The sequence below is a fragment of the Girardinichthys multiradiatus genome, chromosome 18 (genome assembly GCF_021462225.1).
Source record: "Girardinichthys multiradiatus isolate DD_20200921_A chromosome 18, DD_fGirMul_XY1, whole genome shotgun sequence".
In the NCBI taxonomy this organism is placed as follows: Eukaryota; Metazoa; Chordata; class Actinopteri; order Cyprinodontiformes; family Goodeidae; genus Girardinichthys; species Girardinichthys multiradiatus.
Window position 1 is genome coordinate 15,510,183 of NC_061810.1, and position 22,315 is coordinate 15,532,497.

A 22,315-nucleotide genomic window follows, 5' to 3' on the forward strand; every position below is an offset into this window, starting at 1 on the left:
TCTAATAAATAAATAAAAATAAGGATAGTTTTTACTCGTTGTCGGCTCTCCTCTGAGCGGGGTCGAGCGAACAAGGGTGAGTTGGTTAACTGCACGTCCACAGTTAACTTCAGGGAAAATGGTCAGACGTCGTCCTCCGGCTTCTTTGGCGGAAAGGAAGAATATGATCTGACCATCAAAAGTCGACTTGAGATGAAACACGGTGGCGGTTCAACTCCTCGAAACTCCGTGTTCTTAGTTACGTGTTAAGCTCACGTCTTCGATCGGCAAAGTGAAATTTCTGGCCTTCTCATTCCAGAAACCTCAGTTATGAATTGTTTGTTGGCCAACGAGAGAGAGAGAAATAAATGAAGACTCCACGTGGGATTTCTTCTTCTCCAGAGGATGCTCCAGTTGCGTGGTAACCGTGTCAAGATTTCCAGCTGAAAGCGAGTTTTCGAAAATGTCCGCCTTCCTATATAGCGTCTCGTGACGTCAGACTTGGGACGCCCAGTCATATCAGTTGTGATGCTTGACGGGATGGAGGAGCGGACTGTCCTGGATATAAAATGGCCGAAAGGATCAGGAGGCCTGGTGTCTGTGCAAGTAGTCCAATATTCAGCAACAAGTGGTCCAACATGCTAAAGTATAAATGCTAATGTTTTCACTTTTGTTAGGATAGGATAGGATAGGATAAGAATCCTCACTGACGCACATCATAAGGACAAATGAAAAAGAGTTTGACATAAAATGTAGTGCATTGGTTTGATTATGGAACACTCTGTAACCGGGTTGATAAGATTGCTGCAGCCACACTTACTGTAGATTCAGGGTTGGACAACTGCTATTACACATACTATCAGATAGACACCAGAATGGTGACAAATAGTCTACTGACAAACACTCAGGGATAGCTCTCTGATTATTCCTTAAGAAAAGTCGAAAAGCTGCTGGCTCCCTTTTTTGAGTAAACAGCAGTGTAAATATGAAAGTGTAACATCAACTGGCCCATGTGAATGTGTGTGTGTAGATAACAGTGAGCTAGCCGAAGTAGCGGGGAGACACATTACACTGACGGACTTTGACTAATAGATGCTAGGCCAACAGTCGCTAGCTCACTGAATAAACTCTATTGTGAACAAGCTTTGGTGTCTGAGAGATAAAGAAATAAGCTCTCATTTGAACCAGTAAATGGTGCTGTAAATGGACTGAACTTATATAGTGATTTTCCAGTCATGCAGACCACTCAAAGCGCTTTACACTAGAGCCACATTCACCCAATCGCACTCACTAATGCTCACACATTCATACACCAATACGCAGATTGGTAGGCAACTTGAGGTTAAGTGCCTTGCCCGGGTAGGAGGAAGGTGGAATCAAACCCACAACCTCCTGATTGCAAAACGAGCCACAGTCGCCTGGGCCACAGTTGCTGTACTGCCTGGCTGGCCAGAACGTATGAAAGTGTGTGTGTGTGTGTGTGTGAAGTGAAAGAATGACGAGAAATCACGAGAAAATGAGTTCCCTGCTTGGCAAGCATGGGAAACACGGAGGAAAAGTATATTAGCAAACATTCCCCACAAAGATGTTTTTACAATTTAAAACAACAGTTTGATGGAGCGTGTTTGGGTCCCAAAATAATCGAAGAATCACTGGAAAACGGTAAGACACTATTTTTAACCATTAAGAGAAAAAAAATGGCTCCACTTTTTAAAGTTGTGCACACTTATTTTTAGACAGAATCCTAAGTTAAAACAAGATAAGGTTGACTACAGCATTGCTGACAAAATATGCGGTAGAGCAGAGATTATTTTCAAATTTGGTATTTATAGTTTAATAAAACGTTTATGTGGCCAATGCCATTTCGTCTGTCCATTTATGTGGAATGAATGACTGTTTAATGCTAATTAAAAATCAGGGTATATGTGGCATGATGAATTTAATTTTACATTGTTTCGTGATCTGAGACTAATTGGTATTTTGAGTTTTTTAGGTCTGGGGAGCAGGTGCAAAGAGGGTCCCTCAAATTCAACACAAAATGAAACGCATGCTTTAACAGAATTACTGGACAGGCTTATTTTGGTAAAAATTGTATGGTGTTTTTAAGAATAGCTAAGACAAACTGAGGTTAGAAGTGATATATACCCTTCATTTTAGAGCTTATAAATTTTATCAAGCCTTGTAAACTGATAGGGGGAACCAGATCTTGAAAATGGCATCGAGGGTTGAGATTTAATACTTACATTTACAATTTAATGAATACAATACTCTGACCCTTTTCGAATCCTGCACCTAAAAAGAGACTAATAGATAGACGTCAAAATAATAGCAACTAATAAAACATAGCTACCCCCTTGTTAAAAATAAGGACTAACTGCAATAGGAAAACGCAGATACAACTAAACAAGCTAAAGTGTCAGGAGCTGAGTGCTATGTTTGCTTTCTGTGCTGTTCACTGTGCTTAGCCCCTAGATGGCACTGGAGACCGTGAGGAGAGGTGACAGGTGTTCCCCATTTCCCTGATCATCCCTGGGGGTATTTAAGAAGGAGGCTGCCAGCAACTCACTGCCAGAGTGTTGCCCTCAGTGGTTGTTTTACCTGAACCTGGATTTCTGACTTCTGGAGAAAGGTCTTCAACTTTGTGGATTAAGATCTAAGTTTCCTGTTTACTTCACCTGACAACAACTGGCTGGCTGCTTCCTGACTCGACCATTCCTCGGACCTCTTCAAGCGAACCCTGTCCACCCTCCACCAACTGCAGTACCGCCATCATAACCCCAGTGCCAAACCCCTTGTGTCAAGGACCTACCTGCTCCGGTTTAACCTGTGAGTAGCTTCGTTGTCTCCCCCCCCCCCCCCCTCGGCAGATCATTCCTCGTTCCTAGTAAGATAGATTTATTATTAGAAAAGTGCACTTAAAGATTCATTCTCTTACTTACCTGCTCTACTTCCCTTAGAGTTGACACCCCGGTTCCAGTTTCCCCGCTCCTCCTCGTTTCCTGTAAATAAATATTTGTAAATATTTGCCGTAACTTCTCTGTCTCCTGTATGCTTACTGCATGTGGGTCAAATCTGTTCCTAAAACTATGACATAAAGATGACATCCAGAGTCATGCAGATGGATACCACTCGAATTGTTAAAAAACCAAGAACAGTTTTATCATGGCCAAACATAAATATTTGTAGGAAGCTAACTTCAAGGGCTACCCCTTGAACATACACAACAGTAATCAAAATCATGCATTTTAACACACACACACACACACACACACACACACACACACACACACACACACACACACACACACACAACCTATGCATCAACTACATGGTACTCAATACACAAAATGAGGCACTACATACTGATACAGAGAACTATGCATATCCCTGTTAGGATTAAGTCCAGAATAAATTAAAGTATGAATGAAAAGCAAGAGCAAGATGTTTTACAATCAGCAGGTAAAGACAATTTAGGAATATGAAAAGGGGTACATGAAAGAGGGAGTCAAATTGTTCCAAGCTTTAAACTGAAGTGCAAGGCCCAACTTCCTTCCTAAATTATTGTTGCAGGAAACAAAAAGGTAACTGATTAGTATTTCTCAGGCTATTTTCTGAACAAAATGGGATTAAGTGATGTTTAAGTATAGAAAAAATTAGGAAACAGATCATGTAGAAGTAAATAACAACCAATGCAGTTTCTTCTGATATGGAGAGCTAATCAGTTCAATGACTTGTACATAAGGCAGTGATGAGTTCTATATGGACACCTCAAAAAATAAATCTACAGAGACTATGATACAAAGCAATGAGAGGATAAAGATTATTATTGCCGTAAAGTAATATCTGTGTCGTCTAGAATTTGCAGCATCAGTTATGTGAAAACTCTTTTATGAACTGAAAGGGAAAAACATTCTAGAGAACAATAAATTGAAACTATTGAGGCAATAGAGTTACAGGCAAAAGTTTGGTTTTTCAAAAAACTCACAACAAATAATAACACGGATTAAACTTGGTTAAACTTTGGCTCCTTTAAGACATACAGATAGGAGGACAAATGTTGTTAAGTCTCTGTAATTTCAAAAAGAATACACCAACCATTACCTTCTGACCACATTACACATAATGTCATATATGTAAGACTTGGCTTTTCACCAACAGTGGTAGGTGCATTAAATTATACATTTGATTTAATTACTGGCATGAAAAACAATTGTACAGACTTATTTATGAATTAATTTTTCAACTTTCACTACTTGATGGCGCCAAAGAGTAACCAGATGCCATTGCTAAACAGAATACCTTTTTTCGTTTTCTAATAAGAATTCCATTCAATTCAAAGATATTTATTGATCCCCGAGGGGAAATTAGAATTCCAGTACAACCCATCCAAACATACATCATGACACAAGACAAGGGGGGGACGGGTCACCGAGGCTTTGCTGCCCACTCACAGGCACTGTCCTTGCTAGATGAGAAAAGAGACCACATTAGGTAAGTAGAGGGAAAAAAAATCATATTTCACACTTTATCCTTAGCAGGATACAGTTTGAGATTGCAAAAAACCTCAGCACAAAGAAGCAACAAGTTTACAAAACAACATCATGCCGGGAACGGTGAAGGTGGTGTGAGGGGGTGCATATGTTTATCTTGAGCATGTGTGTGTGTGCAAGTGAGTGTGCGCAAGTAAGTCCATGAAGCACTGTCCCAGAGGCCATTGTCCTTGATGGTACGTTGGAATGTTCATCAACCGGCCACAAAGTTCTGAGCAGGTCCACAGAGGTCCTCAGGGAAGGGAGGGAGCAGAGGGAGCAGAGCGTCATGTTTACATAACTTCCAGGAGAGGTTGAAGATAGCCAGCCATCAAGGCCGTGCAGGGGAGCCAGATTCAGAAAAACAATAATTATTTGGGTCAGGCTGACTCTTAATTTTCCGTCAGTCTTGAGAGTCTCGCTGGTGCTTCCCAAAGGTGAATCCAAACAGCCAAATTCCTGGTCTTTCGCCAGATCCGAGCGAACAACTTTCTCCAAGATTTATCCCATTTCACCCCTGAGTCCAGGAACCGCAACCTGCCTGCGATCCTAAGGATCACATCCAGTCTGCGATTCAGCTCACGTAAGATCTCAGTCTGAGTGCTGATCGCCCTGAAGATCCCATCACACATGCCAGGCAGCTTCACAATTGCCAGAACAGCTGCTGAAATTCTCCAAATTTCTCGATATGTCAGGTAACCGCTGACTCCAAAAAGCAGAAATCCTGATATCAAACATCCAATTATATACATATCTTCCACATCCTCGACTGACATCATCGACAAACACACAATCCTCCACTTCTGCCAGGAGTCCATTGTGTATCCAGAGAAAAACGTCCCGTCCGGGCAAGTTGGACTCTCTTTCACCCTGTCTTCTCATCGAGAAAATTTGATCAATTGCATTGAATGATTCCCTTTATAACTAATCTATCTGTGCAGTTATGATGTACAATGTACAATTTTGATATAGTGTTGTGAAATGAAGAAGGGGAAAAAAAAGTAAAAAAGAAAACAAAAATGCTGATTTCACTTCCCAAGTTTGTGATTGTTTGTTCTTGTTAAATTGTTGTACTGGGACAGCTGTATAATCAAATTGTTTATTTTCCAGCTTTGCAGGTCACAATAATCCAGAGTTAATGATTTTTTTGAAAAGATTATCGAAGGCTCATCCCACTATATTGCCTGATGATGTGAGTGATAACCCTGAACATATAATTTTATCCTAGATGACAAAGGCAGAAAAAGGTGGCTGGGTCCATTGACATATTAGCACTTAAAATCCCTGGGGCTCAGAAACAGTAAGACTGAAAAGATTGGGGTTGGAGGATGGAAAAAGTGTGTTTGAGCAGGGTGTGACAGGAGTAAATGAAGGCCCAAGGTATGAATGATGTATTGATGTGGGCCATCTGAGTGAAAGGTGCATGCATCATACGGTATGTTTTGGTTTCTGTGAGCTCATTATTTGTTTTGATTTTAATTTATAGTTGTTTTAAGACAACTAATGAGCGGTTTGGAGTGCACCACGTTTTGTTTTTAATGCGTCTTTTCACTTACTGTATCTGGGTATTAGTTTCAGAGAGTGAAAATTTTAATTTCTTATGAATTTTCTTGAGGTGAAATTGGATCTAAATTTTCTTTGAGGTGGGAACAATACCCAAAAGAACATTCTTCTTGCCAGAGGTTTTTGATTGAATAATTCGATCCTAAAATATTTGGCCGCCCAATCTTCTTTAAGAGGGGAGGCCGAAGCCGGCATGTGTTGTGTCTTAAGTGTTTGTCTAAATTTCTGTCTCAATATTTGTCTTAAATGTTTGTCTGACTAACCTTCTAAACTTCAGAGAAAGGAAAATAATAATGATAATCCTAGGATGGGAAAAAGAAAATTGGAAAAATTGGGTTAATGACTGGTTATGGTGATGAGATGTTTAATAGGAATGAATAACTAAATGATGGTATGATTGAGGTTGTCCAGAATATGAAAATGACTTTTGACTACTATTGGGGCTAGATGTGACAGGGTAAGACCATAAAGGTCTGATTTAAGGAGAAGTAATCAAATTATTAACAGAACTGAAAAATTGTTTGTCCAAAAAACCTAGACGGAAAACATGCGAATATTTTGCACTGGGGATGATTTCAAAAATTATTATAAAAATGTATGGTTTGGGCATATCTAACATTGACTAGGGGTCAAATGACAATAGATTATTGATTGGACTAAAATAAATATGATTCTGGTTAAAGGTGAGAGGATGATTCTATAAGATTATCCATATATAACAGTTGACACATTCACGAGGTAAATTGGGAGACCTGGAAAAAAAAGCAAAGAACAATTGGCTAAAGTCTGTGCTAATATGAACATGACATGGCTGGATGCATTGCCCTTGGTGATGTTTTCTATGAGATCATCACTCACTGAGCATATGAGTTTAACAACACGTAAGCATCTGACAGGAAGAACTGTCCACCCAAGCTGGATTTACAGAGAGAGGAATTAATACGTTACGTTCAACAATTGTAATCTGCTGTGAAGTTTTTGTGTCATAACACACAGGAGGCACTGAACAAAGAACCAAGGGGAGAAACTCTGGAACACATTGCACCTGGGGAACAGATACACAGAAAGGTGTTCCACAGATCTTGGAATTAATCCATGAGGATTGGAAATTTTAAAGAGGTAACCTCCGCCATATAAGATGTGAAGGTTTGGTTGGATGAGGGACAAACTAAGGGAGAGCCATCCTCTGAGAGAAACCTCAAAGAAAGCAATAATCACCTGAGGGAGTACATGCAAATAGGTTAATTTGGATATCTTTGGACTTAGGGGCTTGGTTACTTCAAAAGAGAGAACGTGATAAAAGAGTAAATTATAAAAGTTCTATTTGTTGAGTCATAAGGAGCGTGTGCCAATAAACTTGAAAGAAGGTCTCTGCTTCGGAACCTGGTGGTACATCAATCAAAGAGGGAAAAAGGATTTCTGCAGTGTGAATAACCAACAAACAAATGTGTATTTCTGTGCGTCAGCAAATACTTGAGGAACAATTTCCATGAGGGGTTGAAGGAGTGTTCAACTAAATGTCAAGTGCTTCTGAGTTACTTTTTCATAGATACTGTTGTTTGCAACGTAGATTGTAAATTAGCTTTATATAAGAACTTGAATTTTTATTTGCTGTTGGACCTTTTAAAGTGATCATCTTAGGGAGTGACTACTTGTTGACTGAACAGGAAAGATGTGCCCTGGTTTCCCTCTCCATCCAGGTTGCCCTGACATTGATTGGCCCACTTCGTCAGGGGGATCCTTTCAGAAATTATGTTTTTGTATTTGTCATATACAGTTTTTTAGCTTACACTGACTGTGCTTTACTGAGATCCACACTTCCAGATCCAAAAAAAAGGATCTGGAAGTGGATCAAACAATCTCTGATGGCATTTAGTGGACTGGAATTGGCAATTGGTGATGTGAGAACTTGCCTAGCAGCTCACCTGGAGCAGCATGACTTAGATAACATAGAGGTGGCTGCAAGGACTAGTAACCTGACATTGTCTACCTTTTAGCTCCTTTAGCCCCTTTAGCTCCTGTGTCACAACAGTTTTGGGCTACCCTTTGGACAGTTTTTCCTGTTAGAACGGAGAACTCTGACACCAATCATTGAACCGAACCAGTTTATGATGACAACAATGCATGTGTATGGTGTGGACATGCTCTGCATGGAGAGCTCTGTGACACCTACTTAGTTTCTTGTCAAAACAGAACAGCTTTGGATGTGATCCTAGCATAAAGATGGAGGGGAGTATAATATTATTGGAGAGGCTTGTTGTTCTTTTATTCCCAACCATACACCACCTGACAGATCCCTCATGAAGACCCTTAGAGGATGTAAATCACCATCAATTAACTTAAAATTGCACTCAGGATTTGATGGACCGTTTACAAATATATTTGAGATGTGGTTTGAAAAATGGGGAACCTATCGGTGTGTATATTCATTTCAATGTTTATTGTGACTGCAGTGATCGCAGTCTGCTGTTGTGCATCATGTATTCAAGCTCCCATTCTAAGGTGCATAGATACATCCGGCAGCTCCCTGGAAGCAGGAGGATTGCAAGTTCTAACTGCCTGCCAAAAGTCATGGACAAACTATCGACTCCTTAATTGCATGAATATGAAGAGGAGGAGGAAGCTGTGTCCAGGCTTACAGGAGTAGCAGGTATCATGGAGAATGACCCATGACCGAAGATGAGGTCTGCATTCTGGGCTGACATCCCTTACAAAGCTTTTTGTGCCTTAATGACAAATGACGGCAGAAGACTTGATTTAATGGTGGCAGAAGACTTGATTGAATGTATGAAAACTTTGTTTAACTTCTTTACTGATTAATGATGTGAAATGTGTAAATTGAGAAAATGTCATCAATGAAATAATGAATTAAAGATTGCAGTATAACTTAACCAATCAGATTGCAACTAGAATTTGGACATGAATTTTGGATTATGAAATCTGCAGTATTGGGTTGAAGTAAAAAATAGGGGATATATGATTAAACTAATGGGCTTATCAGCTATCACCACTTGACTTCAAACTAGATTGGTTTATGGTTAAGACAAAATGACTCCTTTCTGGGCATAGGAAGGTTTCTATGGGACATTTGGGCTAGCAAAATTGGCTACTTTGATTAAATGATGGGGGATGAAGTGAGTAATGGAGTCAGTGGTATTAATTATAGATCCAGTGTTTACCAGAAATGGGTGGTTCAGTATTAGGGCCAAAATTTACGACTGGGATAATGATGTTTTCAAACAGAGAGGGTACAGTGCCTATGAGTAGCAGTTCAAAAGGGGTTTTTAATGTTTAGAAGAAGAGCCAATCTGACCTAAAATCACTATATATATGTGTTGCAGATTACACCAAGCTGAACAGAACAACAGCAATGAGTATTATGTTCAATTATGGTAACATTAATAGATAATAAAATTCTGGGTCAAAATGAACGGAATGTGTAATGTCACATGAAATATGTGTTGTAACTTAGTTTTTGTGTCTGTTTTTCTGTGTATAAGAGTAGATGGGGTGGAAAAGATGAATTGGAAATTAAGATTTTAGCAGATGAAGGTACATTATGTATGATATCAGGGTGGTTAATGAACGGGCCTTTACTTGGGACCCCTCAGAGCAGGGGGTGTTTAGATAGGCCAAATATGAGAAAATTGTTTTTCATTATTTCTGTGTTAACCTTCAACAGGGACCAATGTGATAGAAGGTAGTTTTTCGGTATGGTCAACGGATAAATGGATGCTGCTTAAAGATGTTCACAAACTTCTGTTTTTTAAATGGGGCTAGTGTTTTTAAAAAAAATCATAATTCACAGGAAGGTTTGTGGTTGTCGCAAGTCCAATATGCAGCTTATTAAGCTCAGTAGAGCTGGCAGGAATGTGTTTTTTCTAACTTTGACTGCTTTAATTATGCCACTTTGGGGCCTGTTTGAATGATAATAATTGGAGGTGCTATTTAACTACAACTTGACTTAATCTATCCAGTAGTTGCATATAATTCAGTTTATTAGAAGACTAACCCTTTAACGTAGATAATCCTGGCAGAGGACGTGTCGGGATGGATGTTGATCTGAGGGGTGCGGAGGTGGATGGAGGAAATCGACAGTTAGAATCTACATTAACTGATTCATACGATGTTAAAATTTTCAGCTGTGCTTTGAGGCTGTTATCCTTTTTTCCGTTCTATCTAATGATGCACATATAGTTTTGATGGGATTAGATTTATCTCCACTAGGTATATCACCTGTTGCTTCGACACCACCAGGAGTCTACTGGAGAGATGGCATTCCGCTGGAAGATTTCCTGGTCATATATACGTTTAGTATACACTCACAGAGTTGGGTGATTCTTTCGGGAGGAAGGTTACCTGGTTACAGGTGTTCCACAGTCTGCCTGGTGCTTGGGGGGTTAACAAGTTTTTAAGTGGTTAGGTGCCTTTAAATGACACCTCATCAGGGGGATTGTTAGGACTAACCTTGCTTGCTATTACTTATAGATGAGCTTTTACACACACACCATAATGATAAAGTATAAATGCTAATGTTTTCACTTTTGACGAAGGCCTAAAAAGGTGGGTGGGTCCATTGACACATTAGCACATAGGACATAAGATCCCTGGGGCTCAGAAACAGTAAAACTGGTAAGATTGGGGTTGGAGGATGGAAAAAGTGTGTTTGAGCAGGGTGTGACAGGAATAAATGAAGGCCTACGGTATGAATGATGTATTGATGTGGGCCATCTGAGTGAAAGGTGCATGCATCGTACGGTATGTTTTGGTTTCTGTGAGCTCATTATTTGTTTTGATTTTGATTCATAGTGTTAAGACAACTACGGTTGGATTGTACCAAGTTTTGTTTTTCATATGTTTTTTTTCTAATGTTGGTGTTCACTATGTGTTCGGGGGCTCACAGGTTGAAACACTTCCTGTATCTGGGTTTTAGTTTCAGAGTGAAAATTTTAATTTCTTATGAATTTTCTTGAGGTGAAATTGGACCTAAATTCTCTTTGAGGTGGGAACAATACCCAAAAGAACATTCTTTTTGCCAGAGGTTTTTGATTGAATAATTCGATCCTAAAATATTTGGCCGCCCAATCTTCTTTAAGAGGGGAGGCCGAAGCTGGCATGTGTTGTGTCTTAAGTGTTTGTCTAAATTTCTGTCTCAATATTTGTCTTAAATGTTTGTCTGACTAACCTTCTAAACTTCAGAGAAAGGAAAATAATAATGATAATCCTAGGATGGGAAAAAGAAAATTGGAAAAATTGGGTTAATGACTGGTTATGGTGATGAGATGTTTAATAGGAATGAATAACTAAATGATGGTATGATTGAGGTTGTCCAGAATATGAAAATGACTTTTGACTACTATTGGGGCTAGATGTGACAGGGTAAGACCATAAAGGTCTAATTTAAGGAGAAGTAATCAAATTATTAACAGAACTGAAAAATTGTTTGTCCAAAAAACCTAGACGGAAAACATGCGAATATTTTGCACTGGGGATGATTTCAAAAATTATTATAAAAATGTATGGTTTGGGCATATCTAGCATTGACTAGGGGTCAAATGACAATAGATTATTGATTGGACTAAAATAAATATGATTCTGGTTAAAGGTGAGAGGATGATTCTATTAGATTATCCATATATAACAGTTGACACTTTCACGAGGTGAATTGGGAGACCTGGAAAAAAAAGCAAAGAACAATTGGCTAAAGTCTGTGCTAATATGAACATGACATGGCTGGATGCATTGCCCTTGGTGATGTTTTCTATGAGATCATCACTCACTGAGCATATGAGTTTAACAACACGTAAGCATCTGACAGGAAGAACTGTCCACCCAAGCTGGATTTACAGAGAGAGGAATTAATATGTTACGTTCAACAATTGTAATCTGCTGTGAAGTTTTTGTGTCATAACACACAGGAGGCACTGAACAAAGAACCAAGGGGAGAAACTCTGGAACAGATTGCACCTGGGGAACAGATACACAGAAAGATGTTCCACAGATCTTGGAATGAATCCATGAGGAATGGAAATTTTAAAGGGGTAACCTCTGCCATATAAGATGTGAAGGTTTGGTTGGATGAGGGACAAACTAAGGGAGAGCCATCCTCTGAGAGAAACCTCAAAGAAAGCAATAATCCAAATAGGTTAATTTGGATATCTTTGGACTTAGGGGCTTGGTTACTTCAAAAGAGAGAACGTGATAAAAGAGTAAATTATAAAAGTTCTATTTGTTGAGTCATAAGGAGCGTGTGCCAATAAACTTGAAAGAAGGTCTCTGCTTCGGAACCTGGTGGTACATCAATCAAAGAGTGAAAAGGGATTTCTGCAGTGTGAATAACCAACAAACAAATGTGTATTTCTGTGCGTCAGAAAATACTTGAGGAACAATTTCCATGAGGGGTTGAAGGAGTGTTCAACTAAATGTCAAATGCTTCTGAGTTACTTTTTCATAGATACTGTTGTTTGCAACGTAGATTGTAAATTAGCTTTATATAAGAACTTGAATTTTTATTTGCTGTTGGACCTTTTAAAGTGATCATCTTAGGGAGTGACTACTTGTTGACTGAACAGGAAAGATGTGCCCTGGTTTCCCTCTCCATCCAGGTTGCCCTGACATTGATTGGCCCACTTCGTCAGGGGGATCCTTTCAGAAATTATGTCTTTGTATTTGTCACATACAACTCTTTAGCTTACACTGACTAATTGGAGGTGCTAATTAACTACAACTTGACTTAATCTATCCAGTAGTTGCATATAATTCATTTTATTAGAAGACTAACCATTTTAGGTAGATAATCCTGCCAGAGGACGTGTCGGGATGGATGTCAATCTGAGGCATGCGGAGGTGGATGGAGGAAATCGACGGTTAGAATCTAAATCAACTGATTCATACGATGTTAGACAGAATTTTCAGCTTTGCTTTGAGGCTGTTGTCCTTTTTTCCTTTCTATCTAATGGTGCACATATAGCTTTGATGGGATTAGATTTATCTCCTCTAGGTATGTCACCTGTTGCTTTGACACCACCAGGAGTCTGCTGGAGAGATGGCATTCTGCTGGAAGGAGATTTCCTGGTCATATATAGGTTTAGCATACACTCACAGAGTTGGGTGACTCTTTTGGTGGAGGTTGTTCCACAATCTACTTAGTGCTTGGGGGGTTAAATAGTTTTGTGATGAGGTGCCTTTAAATGACATCACATTGGGGGGATTGTTAGGAATAACCTTGCTTGCTATTACTTATAGATGAGCTTTTACACACACACCATAACGATAAAGTATAAATGCTAATGTTTTCACTTTTGTTAGGATAGGATAAAAATCCTCACTGACGCACATCATAAGGACAAATTACCTACAGTTCGACATAAAATTTAGTGCATAGGGTTTGTTTATGGAATGCTCTGTAACCGGGTTAATTAGAATGCAGCAGCCACACTTAGATTCAGGGTTGTACACCTGCTATTACACACACTATCACATAGATACCGGAATAGTAACACATAGTCTACTGACAAATACTGAGGGAGTGTACATCCCTTGTAGGGAGTACCAGACATAAAAACTATGTGTGACCTTCTTTTGGGGCTGTTTTGTCCCTTCAATCACCGACTGGAGCCATCAGTGCTGATATCTGTAACCATTCCTCTGCCTTATTTAGAATAAAAGTGTTGCGAGTATAGAACAGTTTGAGAGTCATCCCTTTTAAGAGAAAGTGATTGTCAGTAGAGGTGACGCTTCTGGGGAAAAGAATTTGTGGGAGATCTGAGGCGACTGCCGCCAACAGGGTGCGGTAGCACGGACATTATCACCACCAACATTAACTTGTTGAGCAATCTGGGCTATCCATGTGCATCAATGAGCCATTACCCTGTTGCCAGTTCACCATTGTTTCTTCTTTGGACCACTTTTGTTGGATACAGACTACTTGCTGAAGATCACAACACGCAACAAGAGCTGCTCCACTAATAAAATGCCAATAAAATACATCAAAGTTTTTGATTGTAACCTGAAGACATGTATAAAAGTTCAAGACGTACAAATACAAGGCACATTATTCTGTAAGAAATTGCTGACAAGGTATGTTCTGAGTGAGAAACAAAGTCTTGTGGGTAAAAAGATTTTGAGATCTCTGGTATTTCTTAGCCCTCAGGGGCTCATGTTGGAAGTTTCATATGCAAGTTTAAAGACATCTTCTATTTTAACAGCACTCTGCTTTATTATGCAGAGAAGCTCTGTCAGGCCATCATTATACCCACCACACACTAGAGATTTAGTCTTTGTACAGTACCACAAAGATTGTATCTTTGGGTTTTGAAGAAGAATATTAAAGCCATACGAAATAGATACAAAAATGTGAAAAAGCATGCAATGTGACACTCCAGATGAACCGTTTCCACAACTTTAATGACGGTGGCTATAATCAATGTAGTAGAACAATACATGTTTTTTTGTGTTTGTTCTGGTGTCATTTTACATTATACAGAGGTGAAATAAAGCTTGTTCTTTGCTTGGCACTAACAGTACCACAGATGTGAATAAGGGTGAGAAAAAAACAATGAATAAGGAAAGAGTTTGGTGGTTATAGGCAGTTTTCTATTTTCTCTCTTCTTCACAAAGTTAAATATTCAAGTTATATGGCTGCTCAATCAGACTCGAATCCTTTAAGTGTTGGGTGTATGATATGTTGGTAGGGGAGGAGTCCCGGTCAGCACGGGGGGGAGTTTGGAATAAGTAATTATTAAAGGAAGCAATGTTACATAGGTGATGATGATTATGATGATGTTGATGATGGAGATTCCAGGGAGGAGATAAATAAACCCACAGAGGTTGAGGCTGGCAGTTTGTGGTGTGGTTTGGAAATGATCCTTGTGTTATGTCTCCAGGGGAAGATGGAGATGACGGCGAAACATTTGAGGGTGGACAGGTAGGTGAGTGATGCTGGTGGAATGAAGGTGAGTTCAGACAACGGATCCAGAGGATGCACCAGAGGAGCTTAGCAGAGGGGATCTGAAATTAGTTCTCTTATGAAATCCAGGAACAAAGAGGCAGAGGACTGCAGTCCTGGAACAGACTGTGGGCTGGATTCTTGTTTCCTACAAGGAAAACAACAATGGGTCAGTGAGGAACATACGATCAAGCAGAGCAACAAACTAGGAAAGGACCTGATTACCACTTGGTGAGAAGTAGCAATCTGGCACCTGCCTCAGGGAATCCACTCATCTTTAAGCTCCTACTGATGGGACCAAGATAATCTCCAGATGTGAAGATGCACCTGCCAGTCAAACTGTATCTTGTCTAAAATGTGTATTTAAATATGTATGTATATTTTTCAACTTTTTTCAGTTTTTATTTTTGGAAGCATTTTACAGTCTGTAAATAATATAATAAAGTATTCTATACTATATTGTTTGTAAATTGTTTAACTTTTTATTCATGGTTATTCATTATTGTTTCTATTATTTATTAATCCTTCCTACTATTACCTTAAAAGAGGTGAGCCTTTACTCTATCCTGCTGCTGACCCTGGATTTTATGGCAGAGCAACACACAGAAAGCAATAAGAAGTCCTATTCGCTGTCTGCCAAAAGTCATTCAGGGGACACACCAAACATGAGGAAGGATGTGCTTTACATACAGGATGACTGTGACAGCATCATGGTGTGGGGATACATTCCTTCAGCAGGAACAAAGAAGCTCAACAAAGATGATGGGAAGCTGGAAAAGCTAAATACAGGATGATCCTGGAAGAAATAAAAAGACTGCAACCTGGGGCAAAGGTTCACCTTCCAGCAGGGAAAAAACCCTTAACATACAGCCACAGTTACAACGGGTTGCTTCAGATCAATGCATAATCATGTGTTAGAATGACCCACATTGGTTGCTTTTTGGTTGTAACTATATAAAAAGTGAAAATGTTAATGACCACATCTAATCACACTGTTCTTTATAGGTGCATGTCATGTTTCTTTCCTTTTATTACCCACAGACTTCATTGGCAGATGACTTTTAGACACTGACTGAGACATGATCTATCTCACTGTGCAAACTTACTTGAAAAGTTTGTTTGTTTTAAAGAAGCTGAACAGGTACTCGACAAGTAATTTTAGTACTCTGGAGAAAAATCACAGCAAAACCTACCTGCCAGGCAGGTCTTTTTTTTTTTTTTTTCTGTTTATATTTAAGCCTTTTGTCCGCGCCTTTTACTGGAATGTACATTGCTTTGGAAAACCATACAGGATGCATAAATCTGAAGATCATCACAACAGCTTGTTTTATTTCTTTGGGCCTTCATCATCCATATCCAAATAAGATCATCTTATAGAAATGCATGCTGATAACAAGACAGCAAATTGACAAAACATCCCCTCTTAGAAATTTTTTGTATCAAATACTGGCATTGCCGCAGGAGGTAAATGCATTACAAGCACATTGCACAGCTTGGGATTGTAGTGGTTGGCATTTAGCTCGTTGCCATTTTTACTCTGAAAATGATGGATATGGAATATGAATGCTCAGTGACACAATGACCCAGCAAAATGCTGTACCCCTCTCAGTTTCTCTCTGCTCTCTAACACACATTCACACAAGGACACAAGCACTATTTCCAAAATATGCGAGGCTATTGGTGGCACTCCAAGCACATAAAACATGTAGCTATTCTTACAAAGCACCTATACAAACAAAAAGCAAAAGCCAACAATGAAAAATATTATTTATATTTACTTTAAAATTATCTGAAATGTTTTTAAGCTTTTAGTTATATCTCATCACTTTTTCCATTTTTGTCAACTCCAATTGAAAAAAATGTGAAAGTGGAATGAGGAGTTGATCACTAACAACAAACATTTGCTAACTTAATAAAATGTGTAAAATTTGGTTATCAGGGAGTAAAAGGCTGAGTACATCCATGAGCTTTTTTACTTTGTTACTCTCTGGTGAGTTGAAAAAGGAAATTGTAGCCGGTGCAAAGGAAACTACATAAAAAAAGCTAAAGTTACCCGAGAAATTAACCTGAAAGAGTCATGACAAATGTTGAATGCTTAACAGCTTGAAAGAAAGGTATTTAGGTGAGTGTTAACAGGCTTTTAAAATATTTTGTTCTTGATTTTGTTACAAAGGAAGTGTTTAAAATAATTTATTGACTGACTAATGAAAACTGTTGTCAACTTTTTTCCAATTTTCTTCGCACTACATTTTTCCGAGTCTGTGGGCCAGAAAATCTGAAAAAAAAAATGTAACAAATAATCAAAAGCTATTTAGATTTTAATGCATCAATTCAAGTGTATTCATTTTAAGAACAATTAAAAGTAAATGTTATGTTATGGATACTATGTTAAGCATACAAAATAATAAAACAAAATTAAATACAAATCAGAGTCACAGTACTGAACACATAGTACATTCTTATAATAAGCAATCTCTTGCTGCGTGGAGGTGGGCTGATGATGATATGGGGCAGCATAATGCTTTTCTTCACAGCAGCTTTCCTCTCCCCAGTGTATTACACTGTCTCATGGTACAAAATAACATTCTGAAATATCAAAAGTCGGACAAGATTTCTCACCAAGACGCATGTCTTCATGGCTACTCTGCATCACTTTATCAATTCTGATAACGTGATCCAAACAGCCAATGGACCTAGATTTTGTTGTTATCTTTCTTCTTTTTATTATTTTCTACATGTATTTTCTCATAAGGATTACTGCCTTAGAATGTAAAGAAGTACCTAAAAAGCAAGTAAAAAAAGCTACTTCACCTTGAAAATATCGATAATTAATAGAAAAACATTATAAAAAAATTGCCATTGCAGCTCACTGTCCTCTGTGTAATTAGTAGATTTATCCTCTGTGGCAACATTTTGAAGTCCAAAACATAATACAGAGGCTGGAAAATTAGATTTGGCTTTAAGGCAATGTCTGACCGCAGCATCTTTTTATGTCTCAAGGGAACTTCATTCTAAGAGCTATGCCTAACAACAATGAATATGTGTTATCTATTTGGGTATATGGCATAGTTAACTACTTAATACCTTGTGAAAGTCAATGCTAAAAAGCTGATGGGTGGTACAGAGACTTCAGCAATACATTTGAATGCTCTAACTGATACCGACAGATACTGACAGAAACTTCCTTTTGTTTGCTTTCAGTGAGACAAAACAAAAAGCCCTGATTACAAACATATACATTGCTGCCAATGTACCTTTACATCCTATATGTGACAATACCCTTATAATTAAATTTGTGTCTGCAAATGAAAAAAAACAAAATGCACCTTAATAAGCTCATTTAACAAGGAGATCAGTGAGAATCAAAGTGACGCTTTTATTAAATTCTCGCAAGAATTGAGAACGGACAGAGGATACAACCAAACCAGTGTCTCAGTCTGTCCGTCCTGCCCTAGACAGAAAGTTACCAACCTTTTATAGTTCTCACACAGCTGAAAATGTAATTCACAACACAGGAGACAAGAAAATAAAACAGTCCTTAAACATCAGATCTAAAAGGGGTCAGCACGATGTGAAGCCCTGGATAGAAGAGTGGTATCTTCTCTAGGGAAAATAAAACCTTCAGGAGAAGGTCCTGCATTTCAGGTGCATCTAAATGTGGAATGTGGACCTCACAAGAGTAGATCTGTTCTGAACTGGACATTTCATAGACAATGTGCTGATTCAGGGCACACATAGTAAAACGGATACTAAACAAGATGACCTATTTGAATTTTTCCACTATCATGTCATATCCACAGAGCTGTGTGCAGGTTGGTGTATGTTTGTGTGTGTCTCTCTCCCCTTCTCTCTGCAGGGTGTGACTGGCTCATTGAAACTGATCAAGAGGAGTATAAAGAGGAGTGCATACCAAGAGGGATATGCCAAAATGTTAGCATCCTAATGCTCTCACTCTTTCCTAAGTCTGTTTTCCTCCAACCAGCAGCCTGTCCATGCTTGGCTTAAGATCCTTTGCTCTGGCGATCAATTCTTCGCTCCTCAGATCCAAGAGAAAATCCTCCTTCTGTTTACTGCAGTTAATCGCATGACTGCTTCTTGGACCTTCCTCCTGAAAACAGTCATGGCTCCTTTTGGAAATAAGGAAAGAGAGATTCAGCACCACCAAACACCACCACCTGTCAATCTAAGAAACTAATGGTTTGCTCATCTCCTCCAGGTAACTCTCATCCTCTGCCAACAGTAAGATAACATTTTTTTCCTTCCATCAATTCTTCATCATCTTCCATTGAGATAATAACCACTTACCTCTCCTCCTCAGTGCCCAGTCAGACCCTCACTGGAAAACCAACCATATCTCAGTTATTTTTCAATAAACCTGGCAAACTGTTATTATGTGTCCGTAAATGCTACCCGCACTCAAGTTGTTCAACAAACATGACAATTATGGCTTGTACACTTAATTCAAGCAAAGCAATGTACAGTGACATTTTGCTATTGTAATCATATAAAATGGTGAATAATATGTATTTAATTATGAATCAGAAGATTTAAATGCTGTGAAGCTATAGGTATACAATGGGAAGAATAAGCATTGAAAAGTCGACTTCTTAGCAGTAAATGCAGTCACTACTGACATGAATTCCACACTAGATATTGATAACAGCCCATGTAATCCACAGACGAAAAAAAAAAAAAATCAAAACAAATAAATCCATACAATAAATTATGTGTAATCAAGTGAAATGGCACAGGAAATAGTTATTGAAGATAAGCTACAACTGGTGGCATAAGCTGAAGCTGGTATGAGGTTTGCCACAAAACGTTTGAGTCAAAAAGTAAAATACTGTGAGAATATAATCCAGTCATATGAGACCTATTTTGATCTCTTTAAATGTCATTGCACACATCTTGTTTGATCACCCCAAAAACACCACATCAACAGTCATTTTTGGAGGTGATAACATCATTATATGGGAATGCTTTTTAGTATACGTTACAATTGGAGAAATGATAAAGGACATTATATCTAACAGATAAACTAGAAGTTATTGAAGAACAACGTACATAGAAAAGGACCCCCGAACCTTCAAGATTTAAAATCAGTTTGTGAGGTGAAATAGGTCACAATCACAACTGAACAATGCATGGTACTACAGGGGTTGGACAATGAAACTGAAACACCTGTCATTTTAGTGTGGGAGGTTTCATAGCTAAATTGGACCAGCCTGGTAGCCAGTCTTCATTGATTGCACATTGCACCAGTAAGAGCAGAGTGTGAAGGTTCAATTAGCAGGGTAAGAGCACAGTTTTGCTCAAAATATTTAAATGCACACAACATTATGGGTGAGATACCAGAGTTCAAAAGAGGACAAATTGTTGGTGCACATCTTGCTGGCGCATCTGTGACCAAGACAGCAAGTCTTGTGATGTATCAAGAGCCACGGTATCCAGGGCAATGTCAACATACTTCCAAGAAGGACGAACCACATCCAACAGGATTAACTGTGGACGCAAGAGGAAGCTGTCTGAAAGGGATGTTCGGGTGCTAACCCAGATTGTATCCAAAAAACATAAAACCACGGCTGCCCAAATCACGGCAGAATTAAATATGCACCTCAACTCTCCTGTTTCCACCAGAATTATCCGTCGGGAGCTCCACAGGGTCAATATACACGGCCGGGATGCTATAGCCAAACCTTTGGTCACTCATGCCAATGCCAAACGTCGGTTTCAAAGGTGCAAGGAGCACAAATCTTGGGCTGTGGACAATGTGAAACATGTATTGTTCTCTGATGAGTCCACATTTATTGTTTTCCCCACATCTGGGAGAGTTACGGTGTGGAGAAGCCCCAAAGAAGCGTACCACCCAGACTGTTGCATGCCCAGAGTGAAGCATAGGGGTGGATCAGTGATGGTTTGGGCTGCCATATCATGGCATTCCCTTGGCTCAATACTTGTGTTAGATGGGCGCATCACTGCCAAGGACTACCGAACCATTCTTGAGGAACATGTGCATCCAATGGTTCAAACATTGTATCCTGAAGGTGGTGCCGTGTATCAGGATGACAATGCACCAATACACACAGCAAGACTGGTAAAAGATTGGTTTGATGAACATGAAAGTGAAGTTGAACATCTCCCATGGCCTGCGCAGTCACCAGATTTAAATATTATTGAGCCCCTTTGGGGTGTTTTGGAGGAGCGAGGAAACGTTTTCCTCCACCAGTATCACGTAGTGACCTGGCCACTATCCTGCAAGATGAATGGCTTAAAATCCCACTGACCACTGTACAGGACTTGTATATGTCATTCCCAAGACAAATTGACGCTGTATATGCCGCAAAAGGAGGCCCTACACCATAGTAATAAATTATTGTGGTCTAAAACCAGGTGTTTCAGTTTCATTGTCCAACCCCTGTGGTTTCTCCATATGGGACTGTAGGTTTCAATAACATAATCAAATCTTAATTTTCTGGGTCATACCACTTTATCGAACATCATTTATGGATACATTTGTGTAAAATGCTTTGCACGTGTAAATTATGGGTTTTATTGGTGTTAATTCTTTGTCAATAGGCCCAATGGAAATACAGTATATTTTCTTTGAACAATGTTTCTGTGTTCAGTACAGACAGGGGTTGGACAATGAAACTGAAACACCTAGTTTTAGACCACAATAATTTATTTGAATGGTTTAGGGCCTCCTTTTGCAGCCAATTCAGCATCAATTCGTCTTGGGAATGACATATACAAGTCCTGCACAGTGGTCAGAGGGATTTTAAGCCATTCTTCTTGCAGGATAGTGGCCAGGTCACTACGTGATACTGGTGGAGGAAAACGTTTCCTGACTCGCTCCTCCAAAACACCCCAAAGTGGCTCAATAATATTTAGATCTGGTGACTGTGCAGGCCATGGGAGATGTTCAACTTCACTTTCATGTTCATCAAACCAATCTTTCACCAGTCTTGCTGTGTGAATTGGTGCATTGTCATCCTGATACACGGCACCGCCTTCCGGATACAATGTTTGAACCATTGGATGCACATGGTCCTCAAGAATGGTTCGGTGGTCCTTGGCAGTGACGCGCCCATCTAGCACAAGTATTGGGCCAAGGGAATGCCATGATATGGCAGCCCAAACCATCACTGATCCACCCCCATGCATCACTCGGGGCATGCAACAGTCTGGGTGATACGCTTCTTTGGGGCTTCTCCACACCGAAACTCTCCTGGATGTGGGGAAAACAGTAAAGGTGGACTCATCAGAGAACAATACACGTTTCACATTGTCCACAGCC

At 39.3% G+C, this 22,315-nt stretch overlaps 1 long non-coding RNA gene across 1 annotated transcript; it reads left to right on the forward strand.

The window, feature by feature from the left end:
• The first annotated feature begins 289 nt into the window (after window positions 1-289).
• On the forward strand, window positions 290-15,477 carry LOC124883960. Its single transcript, XR_007042360.1, has 2 exons — window positions 290-2,805; window positions 14,957-15,477. It is a non-coding gene; the product is annotated as an uncharacterized LOC124883960 (long non-coding RNA).
• The last annotated feature ends 6,838 nt before the right edge of the window (window positions 15,478-22,315 follow it).